The sequence below is a fragment of the Cavia porcellus genome, unplaced genomic scaffold, assembly GCF_034190915.1.
Source record: "Cavia porcellus strain 051 isolate PalLab524CR breed Dunkin Hartley unplaced genomic scaffold, mCavPor4.1 scaffold_23, whole genome shotgun sequence".
Lineage (NCBI taxonomy): Eukaryota > Metazoa > Chordata > Mammalia > Rodentia > Caviidae > Cavia > Cavia porcellus.
In genome coordinates this window covers 39,697,186-39,712,162 of record NW_026947506.1, presented here as the reverse complement: position 1 = coordinate 39,712,162, position 14,977 = coordinate 39,697,186, and the positions used below count along the sequence as shown (strand labels likewise).

Here is a 14,977-nt window from a genome sequence, read left to right as displayed (position 1 = left end):
GTTTGCATTAGGTCAGGGCATGACCACAGTTCTAACAGTGCTTAGACATAAGGTATTTACCCCCATTTGCCATTTGAGTAGTAAAAGTTACATAAGCCTCTTAATGTTAGCCTCTTTGTCTTGAGAGTTTGTTTTAGCCCAAGTGTAGCTAAGTGCAGCCCAGAGGAAAACACCTCCACTCCCTATCACCATAACTCATGCAGAGCCCTCCTTTCTTCCTCCTCCTTCTTATCTCAAGGTCACACACAGAAGACTACACCAATTGTTACATCTGCTCCTTCTCCCACTACTGTGAGCTCCTCCTCTCTTTACCCAACTCTACTCCCTCCTCTTTCTCTGGCTGCCCATTATATTTGATCCCATGGTCCTCCTACACTCCCATTTTATTTCCCAAGCAGCATCAAACATTCAGACTCAATTCAAAACGTCAGACCCTGGTCCTCAATGTCCCAGGGAGACCTCTTACATATGGCTAAGTCTTCAATAGACAAAAACAACAAAACTAGGAGGACTTTAAAAGGGTTATATTCCAGGACTACCTTAACAAGGTTGTATTCAGGCTAAGACTCCAGGGCCAATTTCCGGCCACAGCAGCTGCAGCTGCAGCAGTAGCACTTCGGTGGGGAGCTCGAGATAAAACACACGCAAGAGGGAAAAAAATATCTGAAAGCCCGAGCCTCTGAACCCAACATGCTTCAAGTGTGGCAGAAAAGCAACACTGGGCATGAACCTGCCCTGACCTGCGGCCATGACTGGGAGCCAGTCCCATCTGCAACCAAGAGGGCCACTGGAAGTGCTATTGCCATGTCCACCAGAGAGAGGGTAAGTCATCATCTTCCCCACCCTCACAGGGTAGGACACTGCTGCCTGGGACTCAGTACCAGCTGATCTGCTCAGCATTGCCACTGAAGAGCATTGATGGGGCTCAGGGCCCACGGCCTCACCGAGGTCTCTCCGAGCCCTGAGTATCCCTGGACATCTCAGGTAAAACCTTCTCTTTCCTTGTTCACATATAAGCCACCCATAATGCTCTTCCTGAGTTTTCGGGCTGATGTTCCCAGTCTGTAGTCTCTGTTGTGGGAGTTGACGGCCAATGTACATGACCTCTACAGACAAAACCTACTCCCCGCAGATTCCAAACCCTTTCCTTACATACAGCTGCCTTATTCCAACCTGGCCTGTACTTCTTTTTGATAAAAATTCTACTCCAAAACTCAATTTCTCTTATACTCCCCCCCTCTCCCCATGGCTCTCATACTCCAATCCCAACAATAACACACCACTGACTCGGCCCCTCCCCTTCCCTCCTCTCTCATCGACCCTACAGTCTGAGACACCTCCGATCCCACTCATGCCACCCACAGTACTCCATTGCTAATTCACCTCAAACACCCCTCAGTCTTCCCTTCTCTCCCCTAAACACCCACAGGGACTCAAACCTATTATCTGCTGTTATTAACTAATGGGTTTCTAAAAGTCACTCCCTTGCCTTATGACACCCTGTTCTCCCTGTCCTCAAATCCAACAGCTCCTATCACCTAATTCAAGATCCTACAGCTATTGTCAGTACAGTAACACCAATTTGCCCAGTGGTGCCAAACCCTCACACTACCCTGTCTCATATTCCTCCATGGACCTTTCATTTCATGTATTAGACTTAAAAATACATTTTTCTCTGTTGCCTTACATTGCTTATACCTCCCTCAATGCCAAGACCTTTTCACATTTACATGGATGAATGCAGATACTTCTTAGGTCACTGAACTAACACAGACAGTGCTACCCCAGGAATTCAGAGACAGCACTCACTTCTTTATTCAAGCCTTAGTCAGTGATCTTAAAACTCTAAATCTACAACCTACTATACTCATTCAGTGCATAGATGATTTCTACTCTGCTCCTCCTGCTATGCCACAACACCACAACACAAAAGCTGCATTACTCAACTTTCTCTGTAGTAAAAGATACAAGGTCTCTTACTCCTAGGCTCAAATCGCCCCACCAAAGGTCAGATACCTAGGCCTCATGCTTATACTCACTACATGGTCCATAACCTCTGACCATCAGACTTCTTTGTGACTTACAGGCATCAGTCACACGATAATCAATATTATCCTTCTTATACCTATCAAACTTTTCTCCCCTCTGGGTCCCCAATTTTGCTTCCTTAGCTTAGCCACTATACTAAGCCTGTAAAGGGCCTCTTTCAGAATCCCTAGACACCCCCTATGCCAACTGACACTTCCTTCACAAAGCTGAAGGAAGCCCTCCTTACAGCCCCTACACTTACACTTCCTAATCCTACTATTCCTTTATTCTATATACTTCAACAGATAAAGATAAAGTGATGGGAGTATTGGGACCCAGTAAAAGACCTTCATTCCAGGCCATAGCCTACCTCCCAAAACAGCTAGACACTACAGTTAGAGGATGGGCTCCCTGCATTCAGGCAATAACAGTGACAGCCATCCTGACACACAGAGCCAAAAAATTCCCTTTATAATAGACGATCACAGTCTAATCACCACACAACCTAGTCAATCTACTTTCTCACAAGAACTCCCACTCTAATGATTCCATCACAGCTAAAACAAGTAATCTAACTCTAATGCAAGTCACCACTGTCACAGTCTCAACCAGCAATGCCCTCAATCCAACCACCTGTTGCCCACTCCCACAACAGATACAGAGATAAGTCTTCTACATGACTGCACAGATGTTCTCCAATTAACTCATGCTTCCTTCCCTCATACACAGGATTCTCTTCTCTCTACTGCTATTGAGACTTGGTTTATAGATGATAGTTCAACAAATGCCACCACACACACAAAAAGTGAGATATTGTATAGTGAACAGGTCAAGAGTCAAAAAGACAAAGGGGCTCATCAAGACTCATCTAACCAAATGTGTTCTACAACTGCATCAGCCATCCCCAAAACTTCGACCTCTAGCCCCTACAAAACTCCGAGCTCAAGTTTTATCAGCATCTCCCATAAAACTAAACCAATCTCTATGCCAACAACAACCTCAAACTAAGATTGTGGGGCCCCTTACAATTGCCCCATCACAACTATGGCCTATAGGCATAACTTGCATATACAACCCTGACGATTCACAAAATGTTCCTTAGGTAAAAAACCTAACCTCTTACAAAACATACATACTAATGACACAAAAAGGCCAATCAACCTACACTTCAACAGGATAATTTTTGTCTGGACATGGGGCCTACACATCTATTCCCTCTCTATGGCAGGGATCATGCAGAGTGGCTGTGGTAACATCACAGGTCACCTTACACACTCAATCACAAATCCTACACCAACATCTACAAGGCCTACCTCATCACACTATCACACATAGAGTAGCCATAGCACTTATTTGTGACTTGGATAAGTATATGTATATATATTTTTTGTCTTTTTCCTTTTTATTGGTACCGGGGATCAAACTCATGACTGCCTGCTTGCAAGGCAAGTGCTTATGCCGCTGAGCTAAATTTCCAGCCCCGGATAAGTATATTTTATGCCATCAGTTAGGAAGCAAGGAGATTAAAATCCAGCCTCACATACTACTATCAGATATCACATGACTTTAAAACAGGGATAACATCAGTCTCCCAAAATGTTCATTCACTCCAAGATCAAATAAACACACTGGTCACGGTAGATCTCCAGCAAGGAAGGGCACTCAGTATTCTCACAACAGAAAATGGAGGATACTGTGCCATGTTGGGAGAAGAATGCTGCTATTTTGTTAATCAATTTGGTATAGTAAAATATCAGGTACAAACCCCAAAAAGTTGGCAACTAATATATGAAGCAAACCCCATTTAAAAAAATCTACCTCCTTGTCATCATGGTGGGGCTCCCTAGACACATGGGCCTCCATCTTAATCCCCATTATGGACCTCCTAATTAGTATAATAATTTTTTACTGTTTGTCCCCTGTACCACAGGCTCCTCTCATGGTTTATACAAGCCAGAATATACTTCCAAAGAAATCCTACTACTGAGCAATACCTCTACCTCACAAACTCGGAAGGAAAGGATCCCTCGATCCCATTTTCTTCTACCCTAGGACCCAACAATGCCAGCTGTCAGCCAAGAGCAGCCAGAGAGACTCCATGGTGCCCTCTAATACCAAAGAGATGGGAATGTTAGATCCTATCCATCTGAGAGGCAGCACCATCATCAAGGTGTTGGTTCAAAACTGTGCAATGATAATGGATAACTCCTTCCCAGCAAGCCCCTATGGTTTCTTCCTTCCAAAAGTCTTTGTCAAAGCTCATACATGTAAGCATTTACCCAATCTGCTATACTCTCACAGATTTAGCTCACATCAGTACCCAGAGATCTTTCCCCTTGAGCACCTATATCAGGCAGAACCTGCGCTTTGTCTACAGAGAACTACCACAGCCTTCTTTGTGGTGACTCCCTGCATGCCTGCATTAAACTTTCTTATCTAGTTGCCTCCTCTCTTTTAATATTCTGCACTGCTCCAGACTGAATACAAAGTTTCCACTCAACCACATAGTTTGTCCCGCTTCACCCCCATCTTATGACTTGCCATTGGCTCAATATTAGCTAAGCGACTGTACTATAATCTTATTGATTGTTGATATTTCTGTCCTACTTTCTTTTTTTTATTATTTATATATTTATTTATTTATATTTAAGGAGAAAAAGAAAAAAACAAAAAGGGTACAAGTAATACAAAATTTAAAAAATAAACAGTAAGAAATCACTAGTTAATAGATTACATATTTTCATCTTAGAAATAGTTGTTCAAGTTACAAAATTGAAGCATATAAAGTAGACTTTCAAACAGTGAGAGTGCAAACAGTTTTGTTCAATGATCCAAAAAAACACTCAGTAATATGGTTATCTATCTTATACACTTAAACATATATGCAGTTATAACCTTTAGAGCACTTTCTTTTCTTTTCTTTTATACAATGATAAGTTTCTTTCAAGCTGTTATGCCAGTTTTTGATAGAGTTTTTAGTTTCCTGATAATCTCTTTGAACCTGCTTTACATATTCAATGTTTTCTCTATTTTCTCCATCAAACAATTCTCCCCTTTTTTCTGTTCTTCCATTCCACCATCAGCTTTTTCTTGGGTGGTCCTTAGCATTTTTCTAACTATTGTGCTTATGTCTTGCTTCAGGTCATTAATAACTTCATTCCTGAACTTGTCTATGAGGCTCTGGAGATAGCGCTTTATGTCTATTGGTGCCGTGTCTGCTATTGCATGTTTCTCAGGATTGGGGGCCGAGGACCCTCTCTTGTTGCTCCCTCTTCCCATATTCTTTGTTCCTTATATTTAAGCGTGTATAGGAGGCCCAGCTTCCTTCCCTGTCGGCCACAGTCTAAATTGCATCTGCTAGGTGTTCCCGCAGCAGCACCAGGGAAACACAGACCTGGGCAGCCTGACCTGGGCCTACCCCTCCAGGTCAACCTACCAAAGGCTTCACGGCTAGGGTGCACCTCCAGGTGCTGGGACCTGAGTTGGGCTAGCCTATTGGGTCTCACAGACCAGGCACTCCCCACCAATCCTGCTTGAGAGGGGGATATGTGACTGAAGTCACTTCAGCTTCTTGTTCCAGGAAGTCTGCCCAGTCTGAGTATGTCCTCCGGTGAAGCCTCCTTCTCTGTGGAAGGGTCCTGATTTGCTCACTCACCGCGGGTTGATGCAGGGCACCTGGCCAGTCACACTCCCAACTCCTTTCAACGCTTCCCACTCTCCGAGCTTTCGTGCCTCTCTCTCCGCTGTGCCGACCGGGACACAACAGCGGCTACAGGTAATTCAAATCACAGTTTCCAGGGGTGCAGGCCTGGCTTCTGTGCTAAGACCTTATCTGTGCCTGCTGTATCACCAGGATTGTGTTTCCAGATGGTTTCTCTTAATTTAGTTTGTTCCTGGGTCAGCAAAGAATATCCCCCCTTGCCTGGGTCTTCCTGCCTGGCACCATTCCTAGATTTCAAGTGCAGTTTCTCAGAGAGCTTCTGAGGCTGCTGCTATCTATCCACCATGTTCTTCCAGATGCCTTTCTTTTTTTATTTAAGGAGAGAGAAAAAAAACAAACAGTAACAGGGTACAAGTAATACAGAGTTTCAAAAAAAATAAAAGGTAAGAAATCACTAGCCAATAGATTACATATTGTCATCTTAGAAATAGTTGATCAAGTTATAAATTAAAGCGTACAAAGTGGGCATCCAAGAAGTGAGACTGGAAACAGTTGTGTTCAGTGATCCAACAGAAACTCAATAATATGGCCATCTATTTTACACACCTAAACACACTTGTAGTTGTATCATTAAAGTACTTTCTTTTCCTCTCTTTTTTACAATAACAATTACACATTTAGGGTTTTATTATTCCCACAGTTCTTATTACTTTTTTTGGAAGAGAATAAAACCAAATGTGACAAAACAAAGCAGAGCCAGTCAAAACAAAGGGTGGACATAGTGCATGATGTAAAAACAGAATACAACATAATCAACAATGGTTACCATAATGCATCTTGCTATCTTAAAAAGAATTGCCTATATCATCAGGTATAATAAAATTGAACATATCAGTGCAGAACAAAACCAATCTTTATCTTTCTCTTTTGTTTTTTCTTTTTCTTTCTCTTTATTCTTTATTCTTTCTCTTTCTCTTTATTCTTTATCTTAACCTTTCTGTTCTATTTAATTGTCTGCTTTGCTTAGTGGTTTTTTCCTAAGTGTATCTAATCTGTCTTTCAGTATTCCTTGCAGGGTTGGCTTGGTGATCATGAAGGTCTTCAGCTGTTCTTTGTCATGGAAGTATCTTATGTCTTCATTGATTTTGAAGGACAGTCTCTCAGGGTACATCAGTCCAGGTTGGAAATCATTTTCCTTTAGGATTTGGAATACTTCACTCCAGGCTCTTCTTGACTATATTGTTTGTGCTGAGAAGTCTGCTGTGATTCTGATAGGTTTTCCTTTATACATGATCTATCTTTTCTCTGTGATAGCTTTAACATTCTGTTCTTATGTTGGATTTCTGGGATGGTGATTATTATATGTCTGGATGTAGTTTTATTTTGGTTATGACTATTTGTATTTCTATATGCTTCACTGATCCTGATGTCGGTTTCTGATCTCATGTTTGGGAGATTTTCAGCTATTACTTCTCTAAATATCCTCTTGACATTCTTTATGTTATTCCCTTCTTTTTCATTTATCCCTATTAATCTTATGTTGTTTTTCTTTGCATCATCTTGTAATTGTTGAATTGTTATTTGCTAATTCCTGGTTATTTTTAAAAGATCTTTCCTTTCCTGTTCACTCGCTGCAATCTTGTCTTCAAGATCTGACATTCTATCTTCACTTTCATTGAGGCAGTTTTTAGAGCTTTCAGTGGAATTTTTGATTTCCTATATATCTCTTTGCATCTGCTTTATGTATTGTTTGTTTCTTATATTACTCATCCAGGGATTCTATCTTTTTGTTTAGTTTCTCCAATTCTTTAACTGTGTCTTCTTTAGATATGTTCAGCATCTCCTTCATTTCTTTTATCATTTCTTCTTTTACTTGGGAGATTATTTCTTGTTTGAATTCCTTTAAAGCTTCCCGGAGTTGCTTCTTTATTTCAGTTGCTATTATGTCCAATATTTCAGGTGTATTGCATATATTTTCTTCTATGTACATAGCTCCTAAGTTTCTTGGGATGGACTGGAGGTCTGAGATTATGATTTGGTCTTTCATTTTGTCATTTTCCTATATTTCTGTGTTTCAAATGTTATTCCAAGGCTTCCCAAGGGTTTGTTGGAAATCCTCCTCTATGCTCTCAGCTCCTGGGGCTCTGGCCACCCAGTTCCCTGTATTGAGAGAGGGTCACCGGGGGTGGGGCAGGCCAGCTCAAGCCAAGTCTCTGGAACTGATAGTGCCCACTTGCTTGCATGAACTCCAGAGTCCACCAAGCATGGCCGGGAGCTCAGAGGCTGATAGGATTATTTCCAAAAGATGAAAAATATTTCCAAAAGATGAGAAGTATAAAACAAAAAGTGGCCTTTATTCTGAGAACACAGAGAGATGACCGGCACCCCCTTCTGTTGGCGTCTGGTGATCTCTCCAGCAGACATGTGGCATAGGGGGTATGTAAGTAGCCTTGGTTTGGGGTGGAACCTAAGGGGGTATCAGGGATGCACGAGTAGCCCATTGGTCCTAGGTTTCATGCCATAGGTAAATTCCCAGGGGCAGGAAGATGGCGCCACAGGTAAATTCCTAGGGGCAGGGGAGATAGGAGCTTCCTGGTTCCAGTTGAGGCTTTCCTGGTGACAGAGTCCTGTCTGGGCCAAAACCCTTTCAGAGTCCATTGCAGGTCTGCTCAGGACCTTCTGTGCTGGTCCAGTGTACCCAGAAGCCACAAAGTTCCCTGTCTGGGGCTGAGTGCGGGTCCCAACCTAGCTGGACTTAGGGGAAAGTGTGGGGCACTCGCCCCAGGCCAACCAGCCTTTGGAACTGGTGATACCCCCTTGCTTGCTTAGAAACCGAGAGTCCGCCAAACATGGCTGGGAGTAGGGAGGCCATTGCATGCCTGCTCATGACCTGCTGTGCTGGTTTAGTGCAGCCAGAAGCCACGAAGTTCTCTGTCCGGGGACCGATCCAGTGTCCCAAACTAGCTGGACTAGCAGGAAAGTGTGGACACTCACCCCAGGCTGCCCAGCCTCTGGAACTAATGGTGCCTGCTTGCTTGCTTAGAACTCCAGAGTTAATAATTTTGTCCTACTTCCAACCCACCTCACCTTCTGGTTCTGCTCAGTAAGCACCCTTGAGAAATGGGATTCTGTCCTTCTTACACAGAAGCTTTCTCTTCATAAATTCTTCCCATTTTTAACTTCCTGTGCCCTTCCAGTTCATTCCTCAATTTTAGAGAACAGGAACTTGGCATTTCAGACATTTAGCAGGTTGGGAGTTTCTTTCCCTTATATCAGTAACAAGATCACATTTGAAGACATAATGTCTGTGAACATCCCAGAATTTATAAATGATAATAATTCTTTTTTGTTTTTCTCCGTCTGTCTGTCTCTCTCTGTCTGTCAGATATAGGGGAATGAAACTCCTAACCTAGAATGTCCATGAGCTCATGTTCCCTAAAATCAAAGAATGAATTTTAGGAACAATGGTGGTGAAGAGTGGAATATATTTATTGAGAGAAAGAAAGCTTTTGTCTGAGAGAGAGACAGAAGGGGACCTGAGTGGGGTGCCCAGGTTTCTGTCATTTCTAGGGAGTTTTATAGAGTAAAACCATGGGTTTAAGGCAGGAGAAGACTGGAACTCACAAAGCAGATGGGCATAAGGTGGGACATAACTATACTTAGCCAGTAAGATCAATGGTTCAGGTAAAATTGATTGCATTAGAGACAAATGGGAAAGCAAGTCACAAAGAAAGTGGGCATTCTTGGAGCTGTGACTTTTCCCCTAGAACTATGGGATGGTGACTCCAGGGTGACAGGGAAATAATTCAAATATCAGTGTTTAGGATGAAGAAGCACTTGCTTGATCCTTTGTCTTGAGTCCTGGCTCATAGCAAGAGGTGTCTGTCTCTTCCACAGTTGCAAACTATCTGGGCTTCTACACTGGCTCTTTGAGGACCCAGCCCTGTCTCACTGCCTATAATATTTCCGACTAACTCAGTTGCCTGCAACAATCCCCTCTCTGAAGAAGTAACCGGAACTGCTGTGAGGAGGTAATGAGGAATGACGGATCATGAACTTCTTCAAGCTGAACAGGGTTGCAGTTATTGGACAGCAGTCAGAGGTACTTCTGCAGAGATCCTGTTTACAGGCCTTGGAGAGACACCAAGCATTTTCATATTGGGTATGCACACAGCTTTAAATCTGGAGGAGACAAAGCCAAAGAAATAGTTACTTATGTATGGGGCCAAAGAATAAAATCAGAAAGACAATTATGAATATAGTTAACAAAGATTTCTACCAAGAGAAACTAAAGTCCAAGGAATTTTAGAATCTGATGTCATTGATTTGTTATCTGATATCCTGAATAGCTACTGAGACATTAGCAGAAGAATCAGGAATGTATACACAGCATTTAGCATTTACAATTGCACAAGTGACCTCCTGTTAGAACATCAGATGCCACCTGATTTTGAAAGACAGCCTGTAATGAAAGTTCCTTATCTCCTTATATTTTATAGGAGGTCTATTTGCTGTCAAATTTTCTCTATACAGCTGTATGAGCATGTAATACTAGGACAGAATACTTAGAATCAGTATAAATATTGACCTTTTGTCCTTTGCTAAGTTGTGAGGCTCTGGTCAGAGCTCTGAGCTCTGCCAGTTGAGCACTAGTTCCAGGTGCAAGTGAGGAGCTTTCAAGAGTATGGTGTAAAGTTACCAATGCATATCTTGGCTTGGTTTTCCCATTTTCCATGAAGGAGCTGTCATCACAGAAGAGGGTTAAATTTGGGTGAGTAAGCGGTGTGTCTAACAAGTCTTTTTTGGCTGTACATGTATGAAGAAATACCTGTTCACAGTCATGTTCATCAGTCTCAATTTTTCTTTCTGTTCTGGCAAGAAGGTTGTGGGATTTAAGGTGTTATAGCCTAGTTTTAACCCTTGTGCCTTGTTTCTGTTCTGTAAGCACCGCTCAGGCCCCCCTTCCCTTCCTATCTTTCTAGGTTAAGTTTCTATTTCCTGAGAAAGCTGTAAAAGCCTTAGGTATCAGTTTCCTGTAACCCCCTCCCTGACCCCTCATCCAACTATCTGTAAAAAAATGTGGTATTCTTCAAGAAATGCTTAACTTCAAGGAAATTGCAGGAAGTTCTGTAAGGCCCAAATGCTATCTAAATGACTCAACGTTTGCAACACTCCTGTGATTTTTGGCTTTAAGCCCAACCTTTCTAGCTGTAAGGCGCACAGTGCAGTCTCCAAACTGGCTTTTGGAGAGTGTGATGCCAGGCCTGGCCTAAAATAAAGCCTTTGGTCCCCAAATTTTAATTTGTCACTTCCTTGGTTTTATTCCGGGGTCTGAGCTATCACATTTGGGGGCTCGTCTGGGGTGGGAGCAAGACTCATTTCTGAACATTTGAAAGTAAGTACTCTGGATGGTTTGTTTGGGCTGAGGTCAGTTTGTACTCTTGTGGAGGGAACGTCCTCAATTTGGTTAGTGGGGACCTCCTGAGGACAAAGTCAGTTGGCTTTTGGGATAGTTTTTAGGACAAACTTTGTCCATTTCTGACTCTGCCCCAGGTGGGGAACCGCTCCGTTGGTTAATTTATTATTTCCTACAGATCCCAAAATTTGACCAATTTTTGAGCAAAGGCCATTCTGCTGCAGCTTGTCTTGTCTTGTATGTCTGTTTGTTTGTCCATTTGTTCTAATTGTTTTCCTTTTGGTTACCCCAAATCTAACAGAACATTCTCTCCTAGGAACTCCTTCTATGAGCCCAAAATGAAAAAGGGATTTAGATATGTATGTTCAGTGTTTTTCTACATTAGAATTGTCTGCCTGTTTGAATTTGTTACTAACTTAGGGGCTTGCTGCCCATTTCTGTTGCAGGACCCATATGGCTTATTAAACTCAAGGTTCATAATAGAAAATTATTTCCTTTAGCTCACCAAACTGTGCACAAAGCAACCTTTGTTTGTGTCTTTAATGTTGTGGCACCTTGTTTAATGTTTTAGTCCTCAACCGATTACTTGCAACCTCGGCATGCCTTTTTAAAAAGAGTATTTTTCTTTCTGGTTAAAATGCAAACATATGTGCACATATATATGTATTAAGGTTTTTAAGAATCATATAAACTTTACCAAGTTAAAACCAGGTTATGCTATATTTGAGCCAGTTAAAAGATTACAGTTTTTTAAAATACAGCATTTTTATGTGGTAAAAAGACATAAAATAATTAAATATGTTTTAGACTACTAAAAGCTGACTTCAAGGGTTTTGTTGAGAGTTTTAATGTTGTCTGAGAAGCGAGAGAAAAGGTAATTGACTGGTAATAGTAAAAAAAAAAAGAGGGACAAAGAAAGTGGTTTTGTTTTCAAGTAAAAATGTCTGGCTGTGCCAGCATGTGGAAGAAGATAAAAGCTCCACTTGGGGGTATATTGTAAGTTATAGAAATCTCTAGAGGATGTGAATTTTATTTGTCTTGGTTTATATTACTGCAAATAACAGGTTTGACAAGAAGTAAATGTGTTCAGAATGTGACAGTATTAGATCAGTTTTGGTAGATTTATTCATAAGATTGGTAAACCTTTGCTGCAAAATGTTTCCATTAAAATGAGATTATAGGTGATACTAGAGAGAAGATACAAGTTCTTGCATGTGCTGTGAACATCTGGGAGATTATGCAGCACAATTTTGTTACCTATGAAAAAGCCCTTTTTCGTTAAGAATGTAATTTCAGTAAAATGATGGCCTGCCACGTGACACCCTGGGACAAAAAGGTGGTGTGCCATCCAGATGAAGCCTGCTCTCTGATCCAGAATGCCAAAATCATGTTCTCCTTTTGTCCCACCCCGACTGAACAACCAGAGGTAAGGAGGTTACCTCAGTATTGCCAGTTGTTCTCTTTGCAACTCAGTCAGCCTCACATGTTAGATAAAAATTGCAAAGTTTTGAGAGATTTCAAAAAATGCCCCTCAGCCAGTTAATAGAGATAGCACAAAAGGTCTTTGAGAAATGAGAGAATTTACAAGAAGCTACCAACAAAAAGATAACCAAAGAGTTAGAATTGCTGTATGAGAGAAAATTTTAAAAAAACTGACAAGAGTTTCTGGGGTGGTTGGATACTCTAGGCTAAATTTTACTGAAAAGCTTGCCTCTATATGACTCCTATAAGGGAGAAACTCAAAACTCACTGAACTTGACTGATAAATGTGAAAGGGACTTCCAGCAGCTCAAGTGGGCCTTGACAGAGGCCCCAGCCCTGGGACTCCCTGATGTTACCAAGACGTTCACCTTGTTCATAGATACACTCAAGGAGTGTATGACAAAGGAGTCCTAACCCAGGAAATTGGCCCTTAAAAGAGGCCTGTAGCCTACCTCTCCAAAAGACTTGATCCAGTGACAGGAGGATGGCCCCCCTGCCTGAGAATCCTAGCTGCTGTGGCAATGTTACTTAAAGAGGCTAAAAAACCCCTCACTTTTGGACAGAAGATTTCTGTGGTGACCCCCCACAGTTTAGAGACTCTTATCAAAACCCCTCCTGAAAAGTGGCTCTTGAATGCCAGAATTCTACACTGTCAGGACCTGCTTCTAGACCCAGAGTCAGTGATATTCAAGACTTCTTCAGCTTTCAACCCAGCCACCCTTATGCCTGATGACAACCTGGAGGAACAAAGGACACCTCTCCATGAGTGTGCTGACTTCCTTGAACTGCAGCAGAACCTACAGGCTGATCTTACTGACCAGCCTTTGGGAAATGCCGACAACTGTTTCATCGATGGAAGCAGCTTCATCCAGAATGGCAAACGAGTGGCCAGGGCAGCAGTGACCACCGAAAAGAAGTACCCTGAGTTAAGTGGTTAGAGCCTGGCACCTCTGCCCAAAAGGCGGAGCTCATTGCTTTGACTGAGGCACTAAAACTAGCCACGGGAAAGAGGGTAAACATCTGTACTGACAGTAGATATGCTTTTGCTACTATACATGTACATGGATCCATCTATCAGGAGTGAGGCCTCTTAACATCAGCTGGGACTGAGATTAAAAATACTTCACAGATTCTAGACTTGCTGGCAGCTGTCTGGCTCCCTCAATGATTTGCTATTATTCTTTGCAAGGCTCACCAGGCAGCAGAGGACCCTGTCACCTTAGGAAACAGTTTGGCAGATCAAGCCGCTTGAAAAATAGTAACCACATCAGAGAAGCCAACCAAGGAAGTAACTACTCTGATGCTAGTCCTTCCGACCTTGTCAGAACCAGTCTACACAAAGAAAGACCTACAGTTAGCATCTCAACTTGGAGCGAAGTCCCCCACCCCAGGGAGCTGGTACCAGTTACCTGATAAACAAGTACTGTTTCCGGAGGCACTAGGACAGGAGCTCTTACACCGGGCTCACCAGACTACCCATTTAGAGAGAACTAAACTTGTGGAATTGTTCAGAACTCAGCTTTTTATTCCAAAACTCTCCAAACTGACCACCTCTTTGAGCTCCAGGTGCCCACAGTGCTTGTTAGTCAACTCAGCCAAGAGCTCTATGCTGGAGACCACCTGACATCAATGTTCCAGGAGAACATTGGGAAGTAGACTTGACGGACATGGTAAAGCCTGGTTTACAGGGGCACTGCTATCTCTTGGTATTAGTAGACACCTTCACTGCGTGGGTAGAGGCTTTTCCTACTAAGTCCGAGTCAGCCTTCGTGGTAGTTAAAAAGCTATTGCATGAGATCATACCTCGATTTGTCCTCCCACTATCAATGGGGTCCGATAATGGCCCAGCTTTCATAGCCCAAGTCACCCAAAAATTAGCCCAGGCATTAAAGATTAATTTAAAAACTCCACTGTGCCTATCAGCCACAAAGTTCAGGGCAAGTAGAGCGCATGAACCAGACTCTTAAGGATACTTTAGCTAAATTGTCCTTGGAAACTGACGATAATTGGGTGAGCCTTCTTCCCTTTGCACTGTTAAGAGCTAGATATACCCCATATGTTTCTGGAATTTCCCCCTTTGAAGCCATGTTTGGGAGGACCCTGCCACTGGTTCCAAGATTTTCAGAAGACAAACTTGCTGAAATAACTAATCAAGATCTCATTGAGTCCCTACAGACTCTCCAACCCGTGTTGACTCCAATCCACCAGCTGTTTAGACAAAAACACCTGGATCTGCCTTCAGAGATGCCTCTCAAGACACCAGTTGAGCCGGGAACTCCAGTCTTGGTGTGATGCCACCACCGTGACTCCCTTGAACCCCGCTGGGAAGGCCTTTCACTGTGGTGCTCAGCACCCCCACGCCATCAAGGTAGCAGGAAAGACTGCGTGGA

General features: G+C 42.5%; 1 pseudogene; it reads left to right on the top strand.

The window, feature by feature from the left end:
* The first annotated feature begins 690 nt into the window (after positions 1-690).
* LOC100717650 (NXPE family member 3-like) overlaps positions 691-14,977 on the top strand; it is a 39,642-nt pseudogene continuing 25,355 nt past the window's right edge.